The sequence below is a fragment of the Garra rufa genome, unplaced genomic scaffold (assembly GCF_049309525.1).
Source record: "Garra rufa unplaced genomic scaffold, GarRuf1.0 hap1_unplaced_002, whole genome shotgun sequence".
NCBI lineage: Eukaryota > Metazoa > Chordata > Actinopteri > Cypriniformes > Cyprinidae > Garra > Garra rufa.
Window position 1 is genome coordinate 12,886,745 of NW_027394277.1, and position 20,316 is coordinate 12,907,060.

At 41.4% G+C, this 20,316-nt stretch overlaps 33 non-coding genes across 33 annotated transcripts; all 33 read right to left on the reverse strand.

Annotated features, from left to right (window-relative positions):
* Positions 1-97: 97 nt before the first annotated feature.
* LOC141306238 (5S ribosomal RNA) lies at positions 98-216 on the reverse strand. Its single transcript, XR_012345197.1, has one exon. It is a non-coding gene; the product is annotated as a 5S ribosomal RNA (ribosomal RNA).
* Positions 217-969: 753 nt separating this feature from the next.
* On the reverse strand, positions 970-1,088 carry LOC141306240 (5S ribosomal RNA). The gene has a single exon (XR_012345200.1). It is a non-coding gene; the product is annotated as a 5S ribosomal RNA (ribosomal RNA).
* Positions 1,089-1,172: 84 nt separating this feature from the next.
* Positions 1,173-1,291, reverse strand: LOC141306241 (5S ribosomal RNA). Its single transcript, XR_012345201.1, has one exon. It is a non-coding gene; the product is annotated as a 5S ribosomal RNA (ribosomal RNA).
* Positions 1,292-2,044: 753 nt separating this feature from the next.
* LOC141306242 (5S ribosomal RNA) lies at positions 2,045-2,163 on the reverse strand. The gene has a single exon (XR_012345202.1). It is a non-coding gene; the product is annotated as a 5S ribosomal RNA (ribosomal RNA).
* Positions 2,164-2,916: 753 nt separating this feature from the next.
* On the reverse strand, positions 2,917-3,035 carry LOC141306243 (5S ribosomal RNA). Its single transcript, XR_012345203.1, has one exon. It is a non-coding gene; the product is annotated as a 5S ribosomal RNA (ribosomal RNA).
* Positions 3,036-3,119: 84 nt separating this feature from the next.
* Positions 3,120-3,238, reverse strand: LOC141306244 (5S ribosomal RNA). Its single transcript, XR_012345204.1, has one exon. It is a non-coding gene; the product is annotated as a 5S ribosomal RNA (ribosomal RNA).
* Positions 3,239-3,991: 753 nt separating this feature from the next.
* On the reverse strand, positions 3,992-4,110 carry LOC141306247 (5S ribosomal RNA). The gene has a single exon (XR_012345206.1). It is a non-coding gene; the product is annotated as a 5S ribosomal RNA (ribosomal RNA).
* Positions 4,111-4,194: 84 nt separating this feature from the next.
* Positions 4,195-4,313, reverse strand: LOC141306248 (5S ribosomal RNA). Its single transcript, XR_012345207.1, has one exon. It is a non-coding gene; the product is annotated as a 5S ribosomal RNA (ribosomal RNA).
* Positions 4,314-5,067: 754 nt separating this feature from the next.
* On the reverse strand, positions 5,068-5,186 carry LOC141306249 (5S ribosomal RNA). Its single transcript, XR_012345208.1, has one exon. It is a non-coding gene; the product is annotated as a 5S ribosomal RNA (ribosomal RNA).
* Positions 5,187-5,939: 753 nt separating this feature from the next.
* Positions 5,940-6,058, reverse strand: LOC141306250 (5S ribosomal RNA). The gene has a single exon (XR_012345209.1). It is a non-coding gene; the product is annotated as a 5S ribosomal RNA (ribosomal RNA).
* Positions 6,059-6,142: 84 nt separating this feature from the next.
* LOC141306251 (5S ribosomal RNA) lies at positions 6,143-6,261 on the reverse strand. Its single transcript, XR_012345211.1, has one exon. It is a non-coding gene; the product is annotated as a 5S ribosomal RNA (ribosomal RNA).
* A 753-nt stretch (positions 6,262-7,014) lies between these two features.
* LOC141307058 (5S ribosomal RNA) lies at positions 7,015-7,133 on the reverse strand. Its single transcript, XR_012346014.1, has one exon. It is a non-coding gene; the product is annotated as a 5S ribosomal RNA (ribosomal RNA).
* A 753-nt stretch (positions 7,134-7,886) lies between these two features.
* Positions 7,887-8,005, reverse strand: LOC141306253 (5S ribosomal RNA). Its single transcript, XR_012345213.1, has one exon. It is a non-coding gene; the product is annotated as a 5S ribosomal RNA (ribosomal RNA).
* An 84-nt stretch (positions 8,006-8,089) lies between these two features.
* Positions 8,090-8,208, reverse strand: LOC141306254 (5S ribosomal RNA). The gene has a single exon (XR_012345214.1). It is a non-coding gene; the product is annotated as a 5S ribosomal RNA (ribosomal RNA).
* Positions 8,209-8,961: 753 nt separating this feature from the next.
* On the reverse strand, positions 8,962-9,080 carry LOC141306255 (5S ribosomal RNA). Its single transcript, XR_012345215.1, has one exon. It is a non-coding gene; the product is annotated as a 5S ribosomal RNA (ribosomal RNA).
* An 84-nt stretch (positions 9,081-9,164) lies between these two features.
* Positions 9,165-9,283, reverse strand: LOC141306257 (5S ribosomal RNA). Its single transcript, XR_012345216.1, has one exon. It is a non-coding gene; the product is annotated as a 5S ribosomal RNA (ribosomal RNA).
* Positions 9,284-10,036: 753 nt separating this feature from the next.
* LOC141306258 (5S ribosomal RNA) lies at positions 10,037-10,155 on the reverse strand. The gene has a single exon (XR_012345217.1). It is a non-coding gene; the product is annotated as a 5S ribosomal RNA (ribosomal RNA).
* Positions 10,156-10,908: 753 nt separating this feature from the next.
* On the reverse strand, positions 10,909-11,027 carry LOC141306259 (5S ribosomal RNA). The gene has a single exon (XR_012345218.1). It is a non-coding gene; the product is annotated as a 5S ribosomal RNA (ribosomal RNA).
* Positions 11,028-11,111: 84 nt separating this feature from the next.
* On the reverse strand, positions 11,112-11,230 carry LOC141306260 (5S ribosomal RNA). Its single transcript, XR_012345219.1, has one exon. It is a non-coding gene; the product is annotated as a 5S ribosomal RNA (ribosomal RNA).
* A 753-nt stretch (positions 11,231-11,983) lies between these two features.
* On the reverse strand, positions 11,984-12,102 carry LOC141307059 (5S ribosomal RNA). The gene has a single exon (XR_012346015.1). It is a non-coding gene; the product is annotated as a 5S ribosomal RNA (ribosomal RNA).
* Positions 12,103-12,855: 753 nt separating this feature from the next.
* LOC141306261 (5S ribosomal RNA) lies at positions 12,856-12,974 on the reverse strand. Its single transcript, XR_012345220.1, has one exon. It is a non-coding gene; the product is annotated as a 5S ribosomal RNA (ribosomal RNA).
* Positions 12,975-13,058: 84 nt separating this feature from the next.
* On the reverse strand, positions 13,059-13,177 carry LOC141306262 (5S ribosomal RNA). The gene has a single exon (XR_012345222.1). It is a non-coding gene; the product is annotated as a 5S ribosomal RNA (ribosomal RNA).
* Positions 13,178-13,930: 753 nt separating this feature from the next.
* Positions 13,931-14,049, reverse strand: LOC141306263 (5S ribosomal RNA). Its single transcript, XR_012345223.1, has one exon. It is a non-coding gene; the product is annotated as a 5S ribosomal RNA (ribosomal RNA).
* Positions 14,050-14,802: 753 nt separating this feature from the next.
* LOC141306265 (5S ribosomal RNA) lies at positions 14,803-14,921 on the reverse strand. Its single transcript, XR_012345225.1, has one exon. It is a non-coding gene; the product is annotated as a 5S ribosomal RNA (ribosomal RNA).
* An 84-nt stretch (positions 14,922-15,005) lies between these two features.
* On the reverse strand, positions 15,006-15,124 carry LOC141306266 (5S ribosomal RNA). Its single transcript, XR_012345226.1, has one exon. It is a non-coding gene; the product is annotated as a 5S ribosomal RNA (ribosomal RNA).
* Positions 15,125-15,877: 753 nt separating this feature from the next.
* On the reverse strand, positions 15,878-15,996 carry LOC141306268 (5S ribosomal RNA). The gene has a single exon (XR_012345227.1). It is a non-coding gene; the product is annotated as a 5S ribosomal RNA (ribosomal RNA).
* Positions 15,997-16,080: 84 nt separating this feature from the next.
* On the reverse strand, positions 16,081-16,199 carry LOC141306269 (5S ribosomal RNA). The gene has a single exon (XR_012345228.1). It is a non-coding gene; the product is annotated as a 5S ribosomal RNA (ribosomal RNA).
* A 754-nt stretch (positions 16,200-16,953) lies between these two features.
* LOC141306270 (5S ribosomal RNA) lies at positions 16,954-17,072 on the reverse strand. Its single transcript, XR_012345229.1, has one exon. It is a non-coding gene; the product is annotated as a 5S ribosomal RNA (ribosomal RNA).
* Positions 17,073-17,825: 753 nt separating this feature from the next.
* On the reverse strand, positions 17,826-17,944 carry LOC141306271 (5S ribosomal RNA). Its single transcript, XR_012345230.1, has one exon. It is a non-coding gene; the product is annotated as a 5S ribosomal RNA (ribosomal RNA).
* An 84-nt stretch (positions 17,945-18,028) lies between these two features.
* Positions 18,029-18,147, reverse strand: LOC141306272 (5S ribosomal RNA). The gene has a single exon (XR_012345231.1). It is a non-coding gene; the product is annotated as a 5S ribosomal RNA (ribosomal RNA).
* Positions 18,148-18,900: 753 nt separating this feature from the next.
* LOC141307060 (5S ribosomal RNA) lies at positions 18,901-19,019 on the reverse strand. The gene has a single exon (XR_012346016.1). It is a non-coding gene; the product is annotated as a 5S ribosomal RNA (ribosomal RNA).
* Positions 19,020-19,772: 753 nt separating this feature from the next.
* LOC141306273 (5S ribosomal RNA) lies at positions 19,773-19,891 on the reverse strand. Its single transcript, XR_012345233.1, has one exon. It is a non-coding gene; the product is annotated as a 5S ribosomal RNA (ribosomal RNA).
* An 84-nt stretch (positions 19,892-19,975) lies between these two features.
* Positions 19,976-20,094, reverse strand: LOC141306274 (5S ribosomal RNA). Its single transcript, XR_012345234.1, has one exon. It is a non-coding gene; the product is annotated as a 5S ribosomal RNA (ribosomal RNA).
* Between the last annotated feature and the right edge of the window lie 222 nt (positions 20,095-20,316).

Here is a 20,316-nt window from a genome sequence, read left to right on the forward strand (position 1 = left end):
AACTCTATAATACATTTAAATGATTGTAATAAATAGAGCGGTAAAACACGTCTTTCTAAAAGCCAGCATATTATATAAATAGTGAAGAAAAGGCAAAAGCTTACAGCACCTGGTATTCCCAGGCGGTCTCCCATCCAAGTACTAAGCAGGCCCGACGCTGCTTAGCTTCCGAGATCAGACGAGATCGGGCGCTCTCAGCGCGGTATGGCCGTAAGCGAGGGCTGCTCCAAAAAGTGGGCTATTTAAAGATCAGCCTCCGTAAAAGCCAGCATATTATATAAATAGTGAAGAAAAGGCAAAAGCTTACAGCACCTGGTAATCCCAGGCGGTCTCCCATCCAAGTGTAACAATCGGCCTTATCAGCCGAGTTACAAGACTAAAATGGGGTCAGATTTAACTGTGAGAGATGACTAGTGGTTAAAAGAATGAGACATAAAAGAAGATTGGTTTAAATAGATTTGGTTTATTTACAAGGTTCACATAAAAGACTTTAAAACAACACGATAAAACGAGGTAAACGCTGTTAAAAGAATACAGTTCATTTGTCCATACCCTAAAAACAGTCCAAGAATCCCAGTGTGTTGATAAGTCCAATGTGAGTGTCCACCGGTGTATATACAATCCACAGAAAGTGTAATCCAAAGTTTGCAGGTGGTGAATGGAAAGGTGAGCTCTAAAATTAGCAACTCCTCAATCCAACAGTTTGGTGACTGTCCTTTGTTTGTCATGCTGCTCTCTTATACAGTTGTACTTCCTGCTTCCTGTCATGTGTCTAGTCACATGGCAGGCCAACCATCCATTTTTTAAAGACACACACTCACTTAAAATGTTAAGAGTAATAAAATGGCCTAAAAAACATGTAAAACACTTAAAACTCTATAATACATTTAAATGATTGTAATAAATAGAGCGGTAAAACACGTCTTTCTAAAAGCCAGCATATTATATAAATAGTGAAGAAAAGGCAAAAGCTTACAGCACCTGGTATTCCCAGGCGGTCTCCCATCCAAGTACTAAGCAGGCCCGACGCTGCTTAGCTTCCGAGATCAGACGAGATCGGGCGCTCTCAGCGCGGTATGGCCGTAAGCGAGGGCTGCTCCAAAAAGTGGGCTATTTAAAGATCAGCCTCCGTAAAAGCCAGCATATTATATAAATAGTGAAGAAAAGGCAAAAGCTTACAGCACCTGGTATTCCCAGGCGGTCTCCCATCCAAGTACTAAGCAGGCCCGACGCTGCTTAGCTTCCGAGATCAGACGAGATCGGGCGCTCTCAGCGCGGTATGGCCGTAAGCGAGGGCTGCTCCAAAAAGTGGGCTATTTAAAGATCAGCCTCCGTAAAAGCCAGCATATTATATAAATAGTGAAGAAAAGGCAAAAGCTTACAGCACCTGGTATTCCCAGGCGGTCTCCCATCCAAGTGTAACAATCGGCCTTATCAGCCGAGTTACAAGACTAAAATGGGATCAGATTTAACTGTGAGAGATGACTAGTGGTTAAAAGAATGAGACATAAAAGAAGATTGGTTTAAATAGATTTGGTTTATTTACAAGGTTCACATAAAAGACTTTAAAACAACACGATAAAACGAGGTAAACGCTGTTAAAAGAATACAGTTCATTTGTCCATACCCTAAAAACAGTCCAAGAATCCCAGTGTGTTGATAAGTCCAATGTGAGTGTCCACCGGTGTATATACAATCCACAGAAAGTGTAATCCAAAGTTTGCAGGTGGTGAATGGAAAGGTGAGCTCTAAAATTAGCAACTCCTCAATCCAACAGTTTGGTGACTGTCCTTTGTTTGTCATGCTGCTCTCTTATACAGTTGTACTTCCTGCTTCCTGTCATGTGTCTAGTCACATGGCAGGCCAACCATCCATTTTTTAAAGACACACACTCACTTAAAATGTTAAGAGTAATAAAATGGCCTAAAAAACATGTAAAACACTTAAAACTCTATAATACATTTAAATGATTGTAATAAATAGAGCGGTAAAACACGTCTTTCTAAAAGCCAGCATATTATATAAATAGTGAAGAAAAGGCAAAAGCTTACAGCACCTGGTATTCCCAGGCGGTCTCCCATCCAAGTACTAAGCAGGCCCGACGCTGCTTAGCTTCCGAGATCAGACGAGATCGGGCGCTCTCAGCGCGGTATGGCCGTAAGCGAGGGCTGCTCCAAAAAGTGGGCTATTTAAAGATCAGCCTCCGTAAAAGCCAGCATATTATATAAATAGTGAAGAAAAGGCAAAAGCTTACAGCACCTGGTAATCCCAGGCAGTCTCCCATCCAAGTGTAACAATCGGCCTTATCAGCCGAGTTACAAGACTAAAATGGGGTCAGATTTAACTGTGAGAGATGACTAGTGGTTAAAAGAATGAGACATAAAAGAAGATTGGTTTAAATAGATTTGGTTTATTTACAAGGTTCACATAAAAGACTTTAAAACAACACGATAAAACGAGGTAAACGCTGTTAAAAGAATACAGTTCATTTGTCCATACCCTAAAAACAGTCCAAGAATCCCAGTGTGTTGATAAGTCCAATGTGAGTGTCCACCGGTGTATATACAATCCACAGAAAGTGTAATCCAAAGTTTGCAGGTGGTGAATGGAAAGGTGAGCTCTAAAATTAGCAACTCCTTAATCCAACAGTTTGGTGACTGTCCTTTGTTTGTCATGCTGCTCTCTTATACAGTTGTACTTCCTGCTTCCTGTCATGTGTCTAGTCACATGGCAGGCCAACCATCCATTTTTTAAAGACACACACTCACTTAAAATGTTAAGAGTAATAAAATGGCCTAAAAAACATGTAAAACACTTAAAACTCTATAATACATTTAAATGATTGTAATAAATAGAGCGGTAAAACACGTCTTTCTAAAAGCCAGCATATTATATAAATAGTGAAGAAAAGGCAAAAGCTTACAGCACCTGGTATTCCCAGGCGGTCTCCCATCCAAGTACTAAGCAGGCCCGACGCTGCTTAGCTTCCGAGATCAGACGAGATCGGGCGCTCTCAGCGCGGTATGGCCGTAAGCGAGGGCTGCTCCAAAAAGTGGGCTATTTAAAGATCAGCCTCCGTAAAAGCCAGCATATTATATAAATAGTGAAGAAAAGGCAAAAGCTTACAGCACCTGGTATTCCCAGGCGGTCTCCCATCCAAGTACTAAGCAGGCCCGACGCTGCTTAGCTTCCGAGATCAGACGAGATCGGGCGCTCTCAGCGCGGTATGGCCGTAAGCGAGGGCTGCTCCAAAAAGTGGGCTATTTAAAGATCAGCCTCCGTAAAAGCCAGCATATTATATAAATAGTGAAGAAAAGGCAAAAGCTTACAGCACCTGGTAATCCCAGGCGGTCTCCCATCCAAGTGTAACAATCGGCCTTATCAGCCGAGTTACAAGACTAAAATGGGGTCAGATTTAACTGTGAGAGATGACTAGTGGTTAAAAGAATGAGACATAAAAGAAGATTGGTTTAAATAGATTTGGTTTATTTACAAGGTTCACATAAAAGACTTTAAAACAACACGATAAAACGAGGTAAACGCTGTTAAAAGAATACAGTTCATTTGTCCATACCCTAAAAACAGTCCAAGAATCCCAGTGTGTTGATAAGTCCAATGTGAGTGTCCACCGGTGTATATACAATCCACAGAAAGTGTAATCCAAAGTTTGCAGGTGGTGAATGGAAAGGTGAGCTCTAAAATTAGCAACTCCTCAATCCAACAGTTTGGTGACTGTCCTTTGTTTGTCATGCTGCTCTCTTATACAGTTGTACTTCCTGCTTCCTGTCATGTGTCTAGTCACATGGCAGGCCAACCATCCATTTTTTAAAGACACACACTCACTTAAAATGTTAAGAGTAATAAAATGGCCTAAAAAACATGTAAAACACTTAAAACTCTATAATACATTTAAATGATTGTAATAAATAGAGCGGTAAAACACGTCTTTCTAAAAGCCAGCATATTATATAAATAGTGAAGAAAAGGCAAAAGCTTACAGCACCTGGTATTCCCAGGCGGTCTCCCATCCAAGTACTAAGCAGGCCCGACGCTGCTTAGCTTCCGAGATCAGACGAGATCGGGCGCTCTCAGCGCGGTATGGCCGTAAGCGAGGGATGCTCCAAAAAGTGGGCTATTTAAAGATCAGCCTCCGTAAAAGCCAGCATATTATATAAATAGTGAAGAAAAGGCAAAAGCTTACAGCACCTGGTATTCCCAGGCGGTCTCCCATCCAAGTACTAAGCAGGCCCGACGCTGCTTAGCTTCCGAGATCAGACGAGATCGGGCGCTCTCAGCGCGGTATGGCCGTAAGCGAGGGCTGCTCCAAAAAGTGGGCTATTTAAAGATCAGCCTCCGTAAAAGCCAGCATATTATATAAATAGTGAAGAAAAGGCAAAAGCTTACAGCACCTGGTATTCCCAGGCGGTACTCCCATCCAAGTGTAACAATCGGCCTTATCAGCCGAGTTACAAGACTAAAATGGGATCAGATTTAACTGTGAGAGATGACTAGTGGTTAAACGAATGAGACATAAAAGAAGATTGGTTTAAATAGATTTGGTTTATTTACAAGGTTCACATAAAAGACTTTAAAACAACACGATAAAACGAGGTAAACGCTGTTAAAAGAATACAGTTCATTTGTCCATACCCTAAAAACAGTCCAAGAATCCCAGTGTGTTGATAAGTCCAATGTGAGTGTCCACCGGTGTATATACAATCCACAGAAAGTGTAATCCAAAGTTTGCAGGTGGTGAATGGAAAGGTGAGCTCTAAAATTAGCAACTCCTCAATCCAACAGTTTGGTGACTGTCCTTTGTTTGTCATGCTGCTCTCTTATACAGTTGTACTTCCTGCTTCCTGTCATGTGTCTAGTCACATGGCAGGCCAACCATCCATTTTTTAAAGACACACACTCACTTAAAATGTTAAGAGTAATAAAATGGCCTAAAAAACATGTAAAACACTTAAAACTCTATAATACATTTAAATGATTGTAATAAATAGAGCGGTAAAACACGTCTTTCTAAAAGCCAGCATATTATATAAATAGTGAAGAAAAGGCAAAAGCTTACAGCACCTGGTATTCCCAGGCGGTCTCCCATCCAAGTACTAAGCAGGCCCGACGCTGCTTAGCTTCCGAGATCAGACGAGATCGGGCGCTCTCAGCGCGGTATGGCCGTAAGCGAGGGCTGCTCCAAAAAGTGGGCTATTTAAAGATCAGCCTCCGTAAAAGCCAGCATATTATATAAATAGTGAAGAAAAGGCAAAAGCTTACAGCACCTGGTAATCCCAGGCGGTCTCCCATCCAAGTGTAACAATCGGCCTTATCAGCCGAGTTACAAGACTAAAATGGGGTCAGATTTAACTGTGAGAGATGACTAGTGGTTAAAAGAATGAGACATAAAAGAAGATTGGTTTAAATAGATTTGGTTTATTTACAAGGTTCACATAAAAGACTTTAAAACAACACGATAAAACGAGGTAAACGCTGTTAAAAGAATACAGTTCATTTGTCCATACCCTAAAAACAGTCCAAGAATCCCAGTGTGTTGATAAGTCCAATGTGAGTGTCCACCGGTGTATATACAATCCACAGAAAGTGTAATCCAAAGTTTGCAGGTGGTGAATGGAAAGGTGAGCTCTAAAATTAGCAACTCCTTAATCCAACAGTTTGGTGACTGTCCTTTGTTTGTCATGCTGCTCTCTTATACAGTTGTACTTCCTGCTTCCTGTCATGTGTCTAGTCACATGGCAGGCCAACCATCCATTTTTTAAAGACACACACTCACTTAAAATGTTAAGAGTAATAAAATGGCCTAAAAAACATGTAAAACACTTAAAACTCTATAATACATTTAAATGATTGTAATAAATAGAGCGGTAAAACACGTCTTTCTAAAAGCCAGCATATTATATAAATAGTGAAGAAAAGGCAAAAGCTTACAGCACCTGGTATTCCCAGGCGGTCTCCCATCCAAGTACTAAGCAGGCCCGACGCTGCTTAGCTTCCGAGATCAGACGAGATCGGGCGCTCTCAGCGCGGTATGGCCGTAAGCGAGGGCTGCTCCAAAAAGTGGGCTATTTAAAGATCAGCCTCCGTAAAAGCCAGCATATTATATAAATAGTGAAGAAAAGGCAAAAGCTTACAGCACCTGGTATTCCCAGGCGGTCTCCCATCCAAGTACTAAGCAGGCCCGACGCTGCTTAGCTTCCGAGATCAGACGAGATCGGGCGCTCTCAGCGCGGTATGGCCGTAAGCGAGGGCTGCTCCAAAAAGTGGGCTATTTAAAGATCAGCCTCCGTAAAAGCCAGCATATTATATAAATAGTGAAGAAAAGGCAAAAGCTTACAGCACCTGGTATTCCCAGGCGGTCTCCCATCCAAGTGTAACAATCGGCCTTATCAGCCGAGTTACAAGACTAAAATGGGATCAGATTTAACTGTGAGAGATGACTAGTGGTTAAAAGAATGAGACATAAAAGAAGATTGGTTTAAATAGATTTGGTTTATTTACAAGGTTCACATAAAAGACTTTAAAACAACACGATAAAACGAGGTAAACGCTGTTAAAAGAATACAGTTCATTTGTCCATACCCTAAAAACAGTCCAAGAATCCCAGTGTGTTGATAAGTCCAATGTGAGTGTCCACCGGTGTATATACAATCCACAGAAAGTGTAATCCAAAGTTTGCAGGTGGTGAATGGAAAGGTGAGCTCTAAAATTAGCAACTCCTCAATCCAACAGTTTGGTGACTGTCCTTTGTTTGTCATGCTGCTCTCTTATACAGTTGTACTTCCTGCTTCCTGTCATGTGTCTAGTCACATGGCAGGCCAACCATCCATTTTTTAAAGACACACACTCACTTAAAATGTTAAGAGTAATAAAATGGCCTAAAAAACATGTAAAACACTTAAAACTCTATAATACATTTAAATGATTGTAATAAATAGAGCGGTAAAACACGTCTTTCTAAAAGCCAGCATATTATATAAATAGTGAAGAAAAGGCAAAAGCTTACAGCACCTGGTATTCCCAGGCGGTCTCCCATCCAAGTACTAAGCAGGCCCGACGCTGCTTAGCTTCCGAGATCAGACGAGATCGGGCGCTCTCAGCGCAGTATGGCCGTAAGCGAGGGCTGCTCCAAAAAGTGGGCTATTTAAAGATCAGCCTCCGTAAAAGCCAGCATATTATATAAATAGTGAAGAAAAGGCAAAAGCTTACAGCACCTGGTAATCCCAGGCGGTCTCCCATCCAAGTGTAACAATCGGCCTTATCAGCCGAGTTACAAGACTAAAATGGGGTCAGATTTAACTGTGAGAGATGACTAGTGGTTAAAAGAATGAGACATAAAAGAAGATTGGTTTAAATAGATTTGGTTTATTTACAAGGTTCACATAAAAGACTTTAAAACAACACGATAAAACGAGGTAAACGCTGTTAAAAGAATACAGTTCATTTGTCCATACCCTAAAAACAGTCCAAGAATCCCAGTGTGTTGATAAGTCCAATGTGAGTGTCCACCGGTGTATATACAATCCACAGAAAGTGTAATCCAAAGTTTGCAGGTGGTGAATGGAAAGGTGAGCTCTAAAATTAGCAACTCCTCAATCCAACAGTTTGGTGACTGTCCTTTGTTTGTCATGCTGCTCTCTTATACAGTTGTACTTCCTGCTTCCTGTCATGTGTCTAGTCACATGGCAGGCCAACCATCCATTTTTTAAAGACACACACTCACTTAAAATGTTAAGAGTAATAAAATGGCCTAAAAAACATGTAAAACACTTAAAACTCTATAATACATTTAAATGATTGTAATAAATAGAGCGGTAAAACACGTCTTTCTAAAAGCCAGCATATTATATAAATAGTGAAGAAAAGGCAAAAGCTTACAGCACCTGGTATTCCCAGGCGGTCTCCCATCCAAGTACTAAGCAGGCCCGACGCTGCTTAGCTTCCGAGATCAGACGAGATCGGGCGCTCTCAGCGCGGTATGGCCGTAAGCGAGGGCTGCTCCAAAAAGTGGGCTATTTAAAGATCAGCCTCCGTAAAAGCCAGCATATTATATAAATAGTGAAGAAAAGGCAAAAGCTTACAGCACCTGGTATTCCCAGGCGGTCTCCCATCCAAGTACTAAGCAGGCCCGACGCTGCTTAGCTTCCGAGATCAGACGAGATCGGGCGCTCTCAGCGCGGTATGGCCGTAAGCGAGGGCTGCTCCAAAAAGTGGGCTATTTAAAGATCAGCCTCCGTAAAAGCCAGCATATTATATAAATAGTGAAGAAAAGGCAAAAGCTTACAGCACCTGGTATTCCCAGGCGGTCTCCCATCCAAGTGTAACAATCGGCCTTATCAGCCGAGTTACAAGACTAAAATGGGATCAGATTTAACTGTGAGAGATGACTAGTGGTTAAAAGAATGAGACATAAAAGAAGATTGGTTTAAATAGATTTGGTTTATTTACAAGGTTCACATAAAAGACTTTAAAACAACACGATAAAACGAGGTAAACGCTGTTAAAAGAATACAGTTCATTTGTCCATACCCTAAAAACAGTCCAAGAATCCCAGTGTGTTGATAAGTCCAATGTGAGTGTCCACCGGTGTATATACAATCCACAGAAAGTGTAATCCAAAGTTTGCAGGTGGTGAATGGAAAGGTGAGCTCTAAAATTAGCAACTCCTCAATCCAACAGTTTGGTGACTGTCCTTTGTTTGTCATGCTGCTCTCTTATACAGTTGTACTTCCTGCTTCCTGTCATGTGTCTAGTCACATGGCAGGCCAACCATCCATTTTTTAAAGACACACACTCACTTAAAATGTTAAGAGTAATAAAATGGCCTAAAAAACATGTAAAACACTTAAAACTCTATAATACATTTAAATGATTGTAATAAATAGAGCGGTAAAACACGTCTTTCTAAAAGCCAGCATATTATATAAATAGTGAAGAAAAGGCAAAAGCTTACAGCACCTGGTATTCCCAGGCGGTCTCCCATCCAAGTACTAAGCAGGCCCGACGCTGCTTAGCTTCCGAGATCAGACGAGATCGGGCGCTCTCAGCGCGGTATGGCCGTAAGCGAGGGCTGCTCCAAAAAGTGGGCTATTTAAAGATCAGCCTCCGTAAAAGCCAGCATATTATATAAATAGTGAAGAAAAGGCAAAAGCTTACAGCACCTGGTATTCCCAGGCGGTCTCCCATCCAAGTACTAAGCAGGCCCGACGCTGCTTAGCTTCCGAGATCAGACGAGATCGGGCGCTCTCAGCGCGGTATGGCCGTAAGCGAGGGCTGCTCCAAAAAGTGGGCTATTTAAAGATCAGCCTCCGTAAAAGCCAGCATATTATATAAATAGTGAAGAAAAGGCAAAAGCTTACAGCACCTGGTAATCCCAGGCAGTCTCCCATCCAAGTGTAACAATCGGCCTTATCAGCCGAGTTACAAGACTAAAATGGGGTCAGATTTAACTGTGAGAGATGACTAGTGGTTAAAAGAATGAGACATAAAAGAAGATTGGTTTAAATAGATTTGGTTTATTTACAAGGTTCACATAAAAGACTTTAAAACAACACGATAAAACGAGGTAAACGCTGTTAAAAGAATACAGTTCATTTGTCCATACCCTAAAAACAGTCCAAGAATCCCAGTGTGTTGATAAGTCCAATGTGAGTGTCCACCGGTGTATATACAATCCACAGAAAGTGTAATCCAAAGTTTGCAGGTGGTGAATGGAAAGGTGAGCTCTAAAATTAGCAACTCCTCAATCCAACAGTTTGGTGACTGTCCTTTGTTTGTCATGCTGCTCTCTTATACAGTTGTACTTCCTGCTTCCTGTCATGTGTCTAGTCACATGGCAGGCCAACCATCCATTTTTTAAAGACACACACTCACTTAAAATGTTAAGAGTAATAAAATGGCCTAAAAAACATGTAAAACACTTAAAACTCTATAATACATTTAAATGATTGTAATAAATAGAGCGGTAAAACACGTCTTTCTAAAAGCCAGCATATTATATAAATAGTGAAGAAAAGGCAAAAGCTTACAGCACCTGGTATTCCCAGGCGGTCTCCCATCCAAGTACTAAGCAGGCCCGACGCTGCTTAGCTTCCGAGATCAGACGAGATCGGGCGCTCTCAGCGCGGTATGGCCGTAAGCGAGGGCTGCTCCAAAAAGTGGGCTATTTAAAGATCAGCCTCCGTAAAAGCCAGCATATTATATAAATAGTGAAGAAAAGGCAAAAGCTTACAGCACCTGGTAATCCCAGGCGGTCTCCCATCCAAGTGTAACAATCGGCCTTATCAGCCGAGTTACAAGACTAAAATGGGGTCAGATTTAACTGTGAGAGATGACTAGTGGTTAAAAGAATGAGACATAAAAGAAGATTGGTTTAAATAGATTTGGTTTATTTACAAGGTTCACATAAAAGACTTTAAAACAACACGATAAAACGAGGTAAACGCTGTTAAAAGAATACAGTTCATTTGTCCATACCCTAAAAACAGTCCAAGAATCCCAGTGTGTTGATAAGTCCAATGTGAGTGTCCACCGGTGTATATACAATCCACAGAAAGTGTAATCCAAAGTTTGCAGGTGGTGAATGGAAAGGTGAGCTCTAAAATTAGCAACTCCTTAATCCAACAGTTTGGTGACTGTCCTTTGTTTGTCATGCTGCTCTCTTATACAGTTGTACTTCCTGCTTCCTGTCATGTGTCTAGTCACATGGCAGGCCAACCATCCATTTTTTAAAGACACACACTCACTTAAAATGTTAAGAGTAATAAAATGGCCTAAAAAACATGTAAAACACTTAAAACTCTATAATACATTTAAATGATTGTAATAAATAGAGCGGTAAAACACGTCTTTCTAAAAGCCAGCATATTATATAAATAGTGAAGAAAAGGCAAAAGCTTACAGCACCTGGTATTCCCAGGCGGTCTCCCATCCAAGTACTAAGCAGGCCCGACGCTGCTTAGCTTCCGAGATCAGACGAGATCGGGCGCTCTCAGCGCGGTATGGCCGTAAGCGAGGGCTGCTCCAAAAAGTGGGCTATTTAAAGATCAGCCTCCGTAAAAGCCAGCATATTATATAAATAGTGAAGAAAAGGCAAAAGCTTACAGCACCTGGTATTCCCAGGCGGTCTCCCATCCAAGTACTAAGCAGGCCCGACGCTGCTTAGCTTCCGAGATCAGACGAGATCGGGCGCTCTCAGCGCGGTATGGCCGTAAGCGAGGGCTGCTCCAAAAAGTGGGCTATTTAAAGATCAGCCTCCGTAAAAGCCAGCATATTATATAAATAGTGAAGAAAAGGCAAAAGCTTACAGCACCTGGTATTCCCAGGCGGTCTCCCATCCAAGTGTAACAATCGGCCTTATCAGCCGAGTTACAAGACTAAAATGGGATCAGATTTAACTGTGAGAGATGACTAGTGGTTAAAAGAATGAGACATAAAAGAAGATTGGTTTAAATAGATTTGGTTTATTTACAAGGTTCACATAAAAGACTTTAAAACAACACGATAAAACGAGGTAAACGCTGTTAAAAGAATACAGTTCATTTGTCCATACCCTAAAAACAGTCCAAGAATCCCAGTGTGTTGATAAGTCCAATGTGAGTGTCCACCGGTGTATATACAATCCACAGAAAGTGTAATCCAAAGTTTGCAGGTGGTGAATGGAAAGGTGAGCTCTAAAATTAGCAACTCCTCAATCCAACAGTTTGGTGACTGTCCTTTGTTTGTCATGCTGCTCTCTTATACAGTTGTACTTCCTGCTTCCTGTCATGTGTCTAGTCACATGGCAGGCCAACCATCCATTTTTTAAAGACACACACTCACTTAAAATGTTAAGAGTAATAAAATGGCCTAAAAAACATGTAAAACACTTAAAACTCTATAATACATTTAAATGATTGTAATAAATAGAGCGGTAAAACACGTCTTTCTAAAAGCCAGCATATTATATAAATAGTGAAGAAAAGGCAAAAGCTTACAGCACCTGGTATTCCCAGGCGGTCTCCCATCCAAGTACTAAGCAGGCCCGACGCTGCTTAGCTTCCGAGATCAGACGAGATCGGGCGCTCTCAGCGCAGTATGGCCGTAAGCGAGGGCTGCTCCAAAAAGTGGGCTATTTAAAGATCAGCCTCCGTAAAAGCCAGCATATTATATAAATAGTGAAGAAAAGGCAAAAGCTTACAGCACCTGGTAATCCCAGGCGGTCTCCCATCCAAGTGTAACAATCGGCCTTATCAGCCGAGTTACAAGACTAAAATGGGGTCAGATTTAACTGTGAGAGATGACTAGTGGTTAAAAGAATGAGACATAAAAGAAGATTGGTTTAAATAGATTTGGTTTATTTACAAGGTTCACATAAAAGACTTTAAAACAACACGATAAAACGAGGTAAACGCTGTTAAAAGAATACAGTTCATTTGTCCATACCCTAAAAACAGTCCAAGAATCCCAGTGTGTTGATAAGTCCAATGTGAGTGTCCACCGGTGTATATACAATCCACAGAAAGTGTAATCCAAAGTTTGCAGGTGGTGAATGGAAAGGTGAGCTCTAAAATTAGCAACTCCTCAATCCAACAGTTTGGTGACTGTCCTTTGTTTGTCATGCTGCTCTCTTATACAGTTGTACTTCCTGCTTCCTGTCATGTGTCTAGTCACATGGCAGGCCAACCATCCATTTTTTAAAGACACACACTCACTTAAAATGTTAAGAGTAATAAAATGGCCTAAAAAACATGTAAAACACTTAAAACTCTATAATACATTTAAATGATTGTAATAAATAGAGCGGTAAAACACGTCTTTCTAAAAGCCAGCATATTATATAAATAGTGAAGAAAAGGCAAAAGCTTACAGCACCTGGTATTCCCAGGCGGTCTCCCATCCAAGTACTAAGCAGGCCCGACGCTGCTTAGCTTCCGAGATCAGACGAGATCGGGCGCTCTCAGCGCGGTATGGCCGTAAGCGAGGGCTGCTCCAAAAAGTGGGCTATTTAAAGATCAGCCTCCGTAAAAGCCAGCATATTATATAAATAGTGAAGAAAAGGCAAAAGCTTACAGCACCTGGTATTCCCAGGCGGTCTCCCATCCAAGTACTAAGCAGGCCCGACGCTGCTTAGCTTCCGAGATCAGACGAGATCGGGCGCTCTCAGCGCGGTATGGCCGTAAGCGAGGGCTGCTCCAAAAAGTGGGCTATTTAAAGATCAGCCTCCGTAAAAGCCAGCATATTATATAAATAGTGAAGAAAAGGCAAAAGCTTACAGCACCTGGTATTCCCAGGCGGTCTCCCATCCAAGTGTAACAATCGGCCTTATCAGCCGAGTTACAAGACTAAAATGGGATCAGATTTAACTGTGAGAGATGACTAGTGGTTAAAAGAATGAGACATAAAAGAAGATTGGTTTAAATAGATTTGGTTTATTTACAAGGTTCACATAAAAGACTTTAAAACAACACGATAAAACGAGGTAAACGCTGTTAAAAGAATACAGTTCATTTGTCCATACCCTAAAAACAGTCCAAGAATCCCAGTGTGTTGATAAGTCCAATGTGAGTGTCCACCGGTGTATATACAATCCACAGAAAGTGTAATCCAAAGTTTGCAGGTGGTGAATGGAAAGGTGAGCTCTAAAATTAGCAACTCCTCAATCCAACAGTTTGGTGACTGTCCTTTGTTTGTCATGCTGCTCTCTTATACAGTTGTACTTCCTGCTTCCTGTCATGTGTCTAGTCACATGGCAGGCCAACCATCCATTTTTTAAAGACACACACTCACTTAAAATGTTAAGAGTAATAAAATGGCCTAAAAAACATGTAAAACACTTAAAACTCTATAATACATTTAAATGATTGTAATAAATAGAGCGGTAAAACACGTCTTTCTAAAAGCCAGCATATTATATAAATAGTGAAGAAAAGGCAAAAGCTTACAGCACCTGGTATTCCCAGGCGGTCTCCCATCCAAGTACTAAGCAGGCCCGACGCTGCTTAGCTTCCGAGATCAGACGAGATCGGGCGCTCTCAGCGCGGTATGGCCGTAAGCGAGGGCTGCTCCAAAAAGTGGGCTATTTAAAGATCAGCCTCCGTAAAAGCCAGCATATTATATAAATAGTGAAGAAAAGGCAAAAGCTTACAGCACCTGGTAATCCCAGGCAGTCTCCCATCCAAGTGTAACAATCGGCCTTATCAGCCGAGTTACAAGACTAAAATGGGGTCAGATTTAACTGTGAGAGATGACTAGTGGTTAAAAGAATGAGACATAAAAGAAGATTGGTTTAAATAGATTTGGTTTATTTACAAGGTTCACATAAAAGACTTTAAAACAACACGATAAAACGAGGTAAACGCTGTTAAAAGAATACAGTTCATTTGTCCATACCCTAAAAACAGTCCAAGAATCCCAGTGTGTTGATAAGTCCAATGTGAGTGTCCACCGGTGTATATACAATCCACAGAAAGTGTAATCCAAAGTTTGCAGGTGGTGAATGGAAAGGTGAGCTCTAAAATTAGCAACTCCTTAATCCAACAGTTTGGTGACTGTCCTTTGTTTGTCATGCTGCTCTCTTATACAGTTGTACTTCCTGCTTCCTGTCATGTGTCTAGTCACATGGCAGGCCAACCATCCATTTTTTAAAGACACACACTCACTTAAAATGTTAAGAGTAATAAAATGGCCTAAAAAACATGTAAAACACTTAAAACTCTATAATACATTTAAATGATTGTAATAAATAGAGCGGTAAAACACGTCTTTCTAAAAGCCAGCATATTATATAAATAGTGAAGAAAAGGCAAAAGCTTACAGCACCTGGTATTCCCAGGCGGTCTCCCATCCAAGTACTAAGCAGGCCCGACGCTGCTTAGCTTCCGAGATCAGACGAGATCGGGCGCTCTCAGCGCGGTATGGCCGTAAGCGAGGGCTGCTCCAAAAAGTGGGCTATTTAAAGATCAGCCTCCGTAAAAGCCAGCATATTATATAAATAGTGAAGAAAAGGCAAAAGCTTACAGCACCTGGTATTCCCAGGCGGTCTCCCATCCAAGTACTAAGCAGGCCCGACGCTGCTTAGCTTCCGAGATCAGACGAGATCGGGCGCTCTCAGCGCGGTATGGCCGTAAGCGAGGGCTGCTCCAAAAAGTGGGCTATTTAAAGATCAGCCTCCGTAAAAGCCAGCATATTATATAAATAGTGAAGAAAAGGCAAAAGCTTACAGCACCTGGTAATCCCAGGCGGTCTCCCATCCAAGTGTAACAATCGGCCTTATCAGCCGAGTTACAAGACTAAAATGGGGTCAGATTTAACTGTGAGAGATGACTAGTGGTTAAAAGAATGAGACATAAAAGAAGATTGGTTTAAATAGATTTGGTTTATTTACAAGGTTCACATAAAAGACTTTAAAACAACACGATAAAACGAGGTAAACGCTGTTAAAAGAATACAGTTCATTTGTCCATACCCTAAAAACAGTCCAAGAATCCCAGTGTGTTGATAAGTCCAATGTGAGTGTCCACCGGTGTATATACAATCCACAGAAAGTGTAATCCAAAGTTTGCAGGTGGTGAATGGAAAGGTGAGCTCTAAAATTAGCAACTCCTCAATCCAACAGTTTGGTGACTGTCCTTTGTTTGTCATGCTGCTCTCTTATACAGTTGTACTTCCTGCTTCCTGTCATGTGTCTAGTCACATGGCAGGCCAACCATCCATTTTTTAAAGACACACACTCACTTAAAATGTTAAGAGTAATAAAATGGCCTAAAAAACATGTAAAACACTTAAAACTCTATAATACATTTAAATGATTGTAATAAATAGAGCGGTAAAACACGTCTTTCTAAAAGCCAGCATATTATATAAATAGTGAAGAAAAGGCAAAAGCTTACAGCACCTGGTATTCCCAGGCGGTCTCCCATCCAAGTACTAAGCAGGCCCGACGCTGCTTAGCTTCCGAGATCAGACGAGATCGGGCGCTCTCAGCGCGGTATGGCCGTAAGCGAGGGATGCTCCAAAAAGTGGGCTATTTAAAGATCAGCCTCCGTAAAAGCCAGCATATTATATAAATAGTGAAGAAAAGGCAAAAGCTTACAGCACCTGGTATTCCCAGGCGGTCTCCCATCCAAGTACTAAGCAGGCCCGACGCTGCTTAGCTTCCGAGATCAGACGAGATCGGGCGCTCTCAGCGCGGTATGGCCGTAAGCGAGGGCTGCTCCAAAAAGTGGGCTATTTAAAGATCAGCCTCCGTAAAAGCCAGCATATTATATAAATAGTGAAGAAAAGGCAAAAGCTTACAGCACCTGGTATTCCCAGGCGGTACTCCCATCCAAGTGTAACAATCGGCCTTATCAGCCGAGTTACAAGACTAAAATGGGATCAGATTTAACTGTGAGAGATGACTAGTGGTTAAACGAATGAGACATAAAAGAAGATTGGTTTAAATAGATTTGGTTTATTTACAAGGTTCACATAAAAGACTTTAAAACAACACGATAAAACGAGGTAAACGCTGTTAAAAGAATACAGTTCATTTGTCCATACCCTAAAAACAGTCCAAGAATCCCAGTGTGTTGATAAGTCCAATGTGAGTGTCCACCGGTGTATATACAATCCACAGAAAGTGTAATCCAAAGTTTGCAGGTGGTGAATGGAAAGGTGAGCTCTAAAATTAGCAACTCCTCAATCCAACAGTTTGGTGACTGTCCTTTGTTTGTCATGCTGCTCTCTTATACAGTTGTACTTCCTGCTTCCTGTCATGTGTCTAGTCACATGGCAGGCCAACCATCCATTTTTTAAAGACACACACTCACTTAAAATGTTAAGAGTAATAAAATGGCCTAAAAAACATGTAAAACACTTAAAACTCTATAATACATTTAAATGATTGTAATAAATAGAGCGGTAAAACACGTCTTTCTAAAAGCCAGCATATTATATAAATAGTGAAGAAAAGGCAAAAGCTTACAGCACCTGGTATTCCCAGGCGGTCTCCCATCCAAGTACTAAGCAGGCCCGACGCTGCTTAGCTTCCGAGATCAGACGAGATCGGGCGCTCTCAGCGCGGTATGGCCGTAAGCGAGGGCTGCTCCAAAAAGTGGGCTATTTAAAGATCAGCCTCCGTAAAAGCCAGCATATTATATAAATAGTGAAGAAAAGGCAAAAGCTTACAGCACCTGGTAATCCCAGGCGGTCTCCCATCCAAGTGTAACAATCGGCCTTATCAGCCGAGTTACAAGACTAAAATGGGGTCAGATTTAACTGTGAGAGATGACTAGTGGTTAAAAGAATGAGACATAAAAGAAGATTGGTTTAAATAGATTTGGTTTATTTACAAGGTTCACATAAAAGACTTTAAAACAACACGATAAAACGAGGTAAACGCTGTTAAAAGAATACAGTTCATTTGTCCATACCCTAAAAACAGTCCAAGAATCCCAGTGTGTTGATAAGTCCAATGTGAGTGTCCACCGGTGTATATACAATCCACAGAAAGTGTAATCCAAAGTTTGCAGGTGGTGAATGGAAAGGTGAGCTCTAAAATTAGCAACTCCTTAATCCAACAGTTTGGTGACTGTCCTTTGTTTGTCATGCTGCTCTCTTATACAGTTGTACTTCCTGCTTCCTGTCATGTGTCTAGTCACATGGCAGGCCAACCATCCATTTTTTAAAGACACACACTCACTTAAAATGTTAAGAGTAATAAAATGGCCTAAAAAACATGTAAAACACTTAAAACTCTATAATACATTTAAATGATTGTAATAAATAGAGCGGTAAAACACGTCTTTCTAAAAGCCAGCATATTATATAAATAGTGAAGAAAAGGCAAAAGCTTACAGCACCTGGTATTCCCAGGCGGTCTCCCATCCAAGTACTAAGCAGGCCCGACGCTGCTTAGCTTCCGAGATCAGACGAGATCGGGCGCTCTCAGCGCGGTATGGCCGTAAGCGAGGGCTGCTCCAAAAAGTGGGCTATTTAAAGATCAGCCTCCGTAAAAGCCAGCATATTATATAAATAGTGAAGAAAAGGCAAAAGCTTACAGCACCTGGTATTCCCAGGCGGTCTCCCATCCAAGTACTAAGCAGGCCCGACGCTGCTTAGCTTCCGAGATCAGACGAGATCGGGCGCTCTCAGCGCGGTATGGCCGTAAGCGAGGGCTGCTCCAAAAAGTGGGCTATTTAAAGATCAGCCTCCGTAAAAGCCAGCATATTATATAAATAGTGAAGAAAAGGCAAAAGCTTACAGCACCTGGTATTCCCAGGCGGTCTCCCATCCAAGTGTAACAATCGGCCTTATCAGCCGAGTTACAAGACTAAAATGGGATCAGATTTAACTGTGAGAGATGACTAGTGGTTAAAAGAATGAGACATAAAAGAAGATTGGTTTAAATAGATTTGGTTTATTTACAAGGTTCACATAAAAGACTTTAAAACAACACGATAAAACGAGGTAAACGCTGTTAAAAGAATACAGTTCATTTGTCCATACCCTAAAAACAGTCCAAGAATCCCAGTGTGTTGATAAGTCCAATGTGAGTGTCCACCGGTGTATATACAATCCACAGAAAGTGTAATCCAAAGTTTGCAGGTGGTGAATGGAAAGGTGAGCTCTAAAATTAGCAACTCCTCAATCCAACAGTTTGGTGACTGTCCTTTGTTTGTCATGCTGCTCTCTTATACAGTTGTACTTCCTGCTTCCTGTCATGTGTCTAGTCACATGGCAGGCCAACCATCCATTTTTTAAAGACACACACTCACTTAAAATGTTAAGAGTAATAAAATGGCCTAAAAAACATGTAAAACACTTAAAACTCTATAATACATTTAAATGATTGTAATAAATAGAGCGGTAAAACACGTCTTTCTAAAAGCCAGCATATTATATAAATAGTGAAGAAAAGGCAAAAGCTTACAGCACCTGGTATTCCCAGGCGGTCTCCCATCCAAGTACTAAGCAGGCCCGACGCTGCTTAGCTTCCGAGATCAGACGAGATCGGGCGCTCTCAGCGCAGTATGGCCGTAAGCGAGGGCTGCTCCAAAAAGTGGGCTATTTAAAGATCAGCCTCCGTAAAAGCCAGCATATTATATAAATAGTGAAGAAAAGGCAAAAGCTTACAGCACCTGGTAATCCCAGGCGGTCTCCCATCCAAGTGTAACAATCGGCCTTATCAGCCGAGTTACAAGACTAAAATGGGGTCAGATTTAACTGTGAGAGATGACTAGTGGTTAAAAGAATGAGACATAAAAGAAGATTGGTTTAAATAGATTTGGTTTATTTACAAGGTTCACATAAAAGACTTTAAAACAACACGATAAAACGAGGTAAACGCTGTTAAAAGAATACAGTTCATTTGTCCATACCCTAAAAACAGTCCAAGAATCCCAGTGTGTTGATAAGTCCAATGTGAGTGTCCACCGGTGTATATACAATCCACAGAAAGTGTAATCCAAAGTTTGCAGGTGGTGAATGGAAAGGTGAGCTCTAAAATTAGCAACTCCTCAATCCAACAGTTTGGTGACTGTCCTTTGTTTGTCATGCTGCTCTCTTATACAGTTGTACTTCCTGCTTCCTGTCATGTGTCTAGTCACATGGCAGGCCAACCATCCATTTTTTAAAGACACACACTCACTTAAAATGTTAAGAGTAATAAAATGGCCTAAAAAACATGTAAAACACTTAAAACTCTATAATACATTTAAATGATTGTAATAAATAGAGCGGTAAAACACGTCTTTCTAAAAGCCAGCATATTATATAAATAGTGAAGAAAAGGCAAAAGCTTACAGCACCTGGTATTCCCAGGCGGTCTCCCATCCAAGTACTAAGCAGGCCCGACGCTGCTTAGCTTCCGAGATCAGACGAGATCGGGCGCTCTCAGCGCGGTATGGCCGTAAGCGAGGGCTGCTCCAAAAAGTGGGCTATTTAAAGATCAGCCTCCGTAAAAGCCAGCATATTATATAAATAGTGAAGAAAAGGCAAAAGCTTACAGCACCTGGTATTCCCAGGCGGTCTCCCATCCAAGTACTAAGCAGGCCCGACGCTGCTTAGCTTCCGAGATCAGACGAGATCGGGCGCTCTCAGCGCGGTATGGCCGTAAGCGAGGGCTGCTCCAAAAAGTGGGCTATTTAAAGATCAGCCTCCGTAAAAGCCAGCATATTATATAAATAGTGAAGAAAAGGCAAAAGCTTACAGCACCTGGTATTCCCAGGCGGTCTCCCATCCAAGTGTAACAATCGGCCTTATCAGCCGAGTTACAAGACTAAAATGGGATCAGATTTAACTGTGAGAGATGACTAGTGGTTAAAAGAATGAGACATAAAA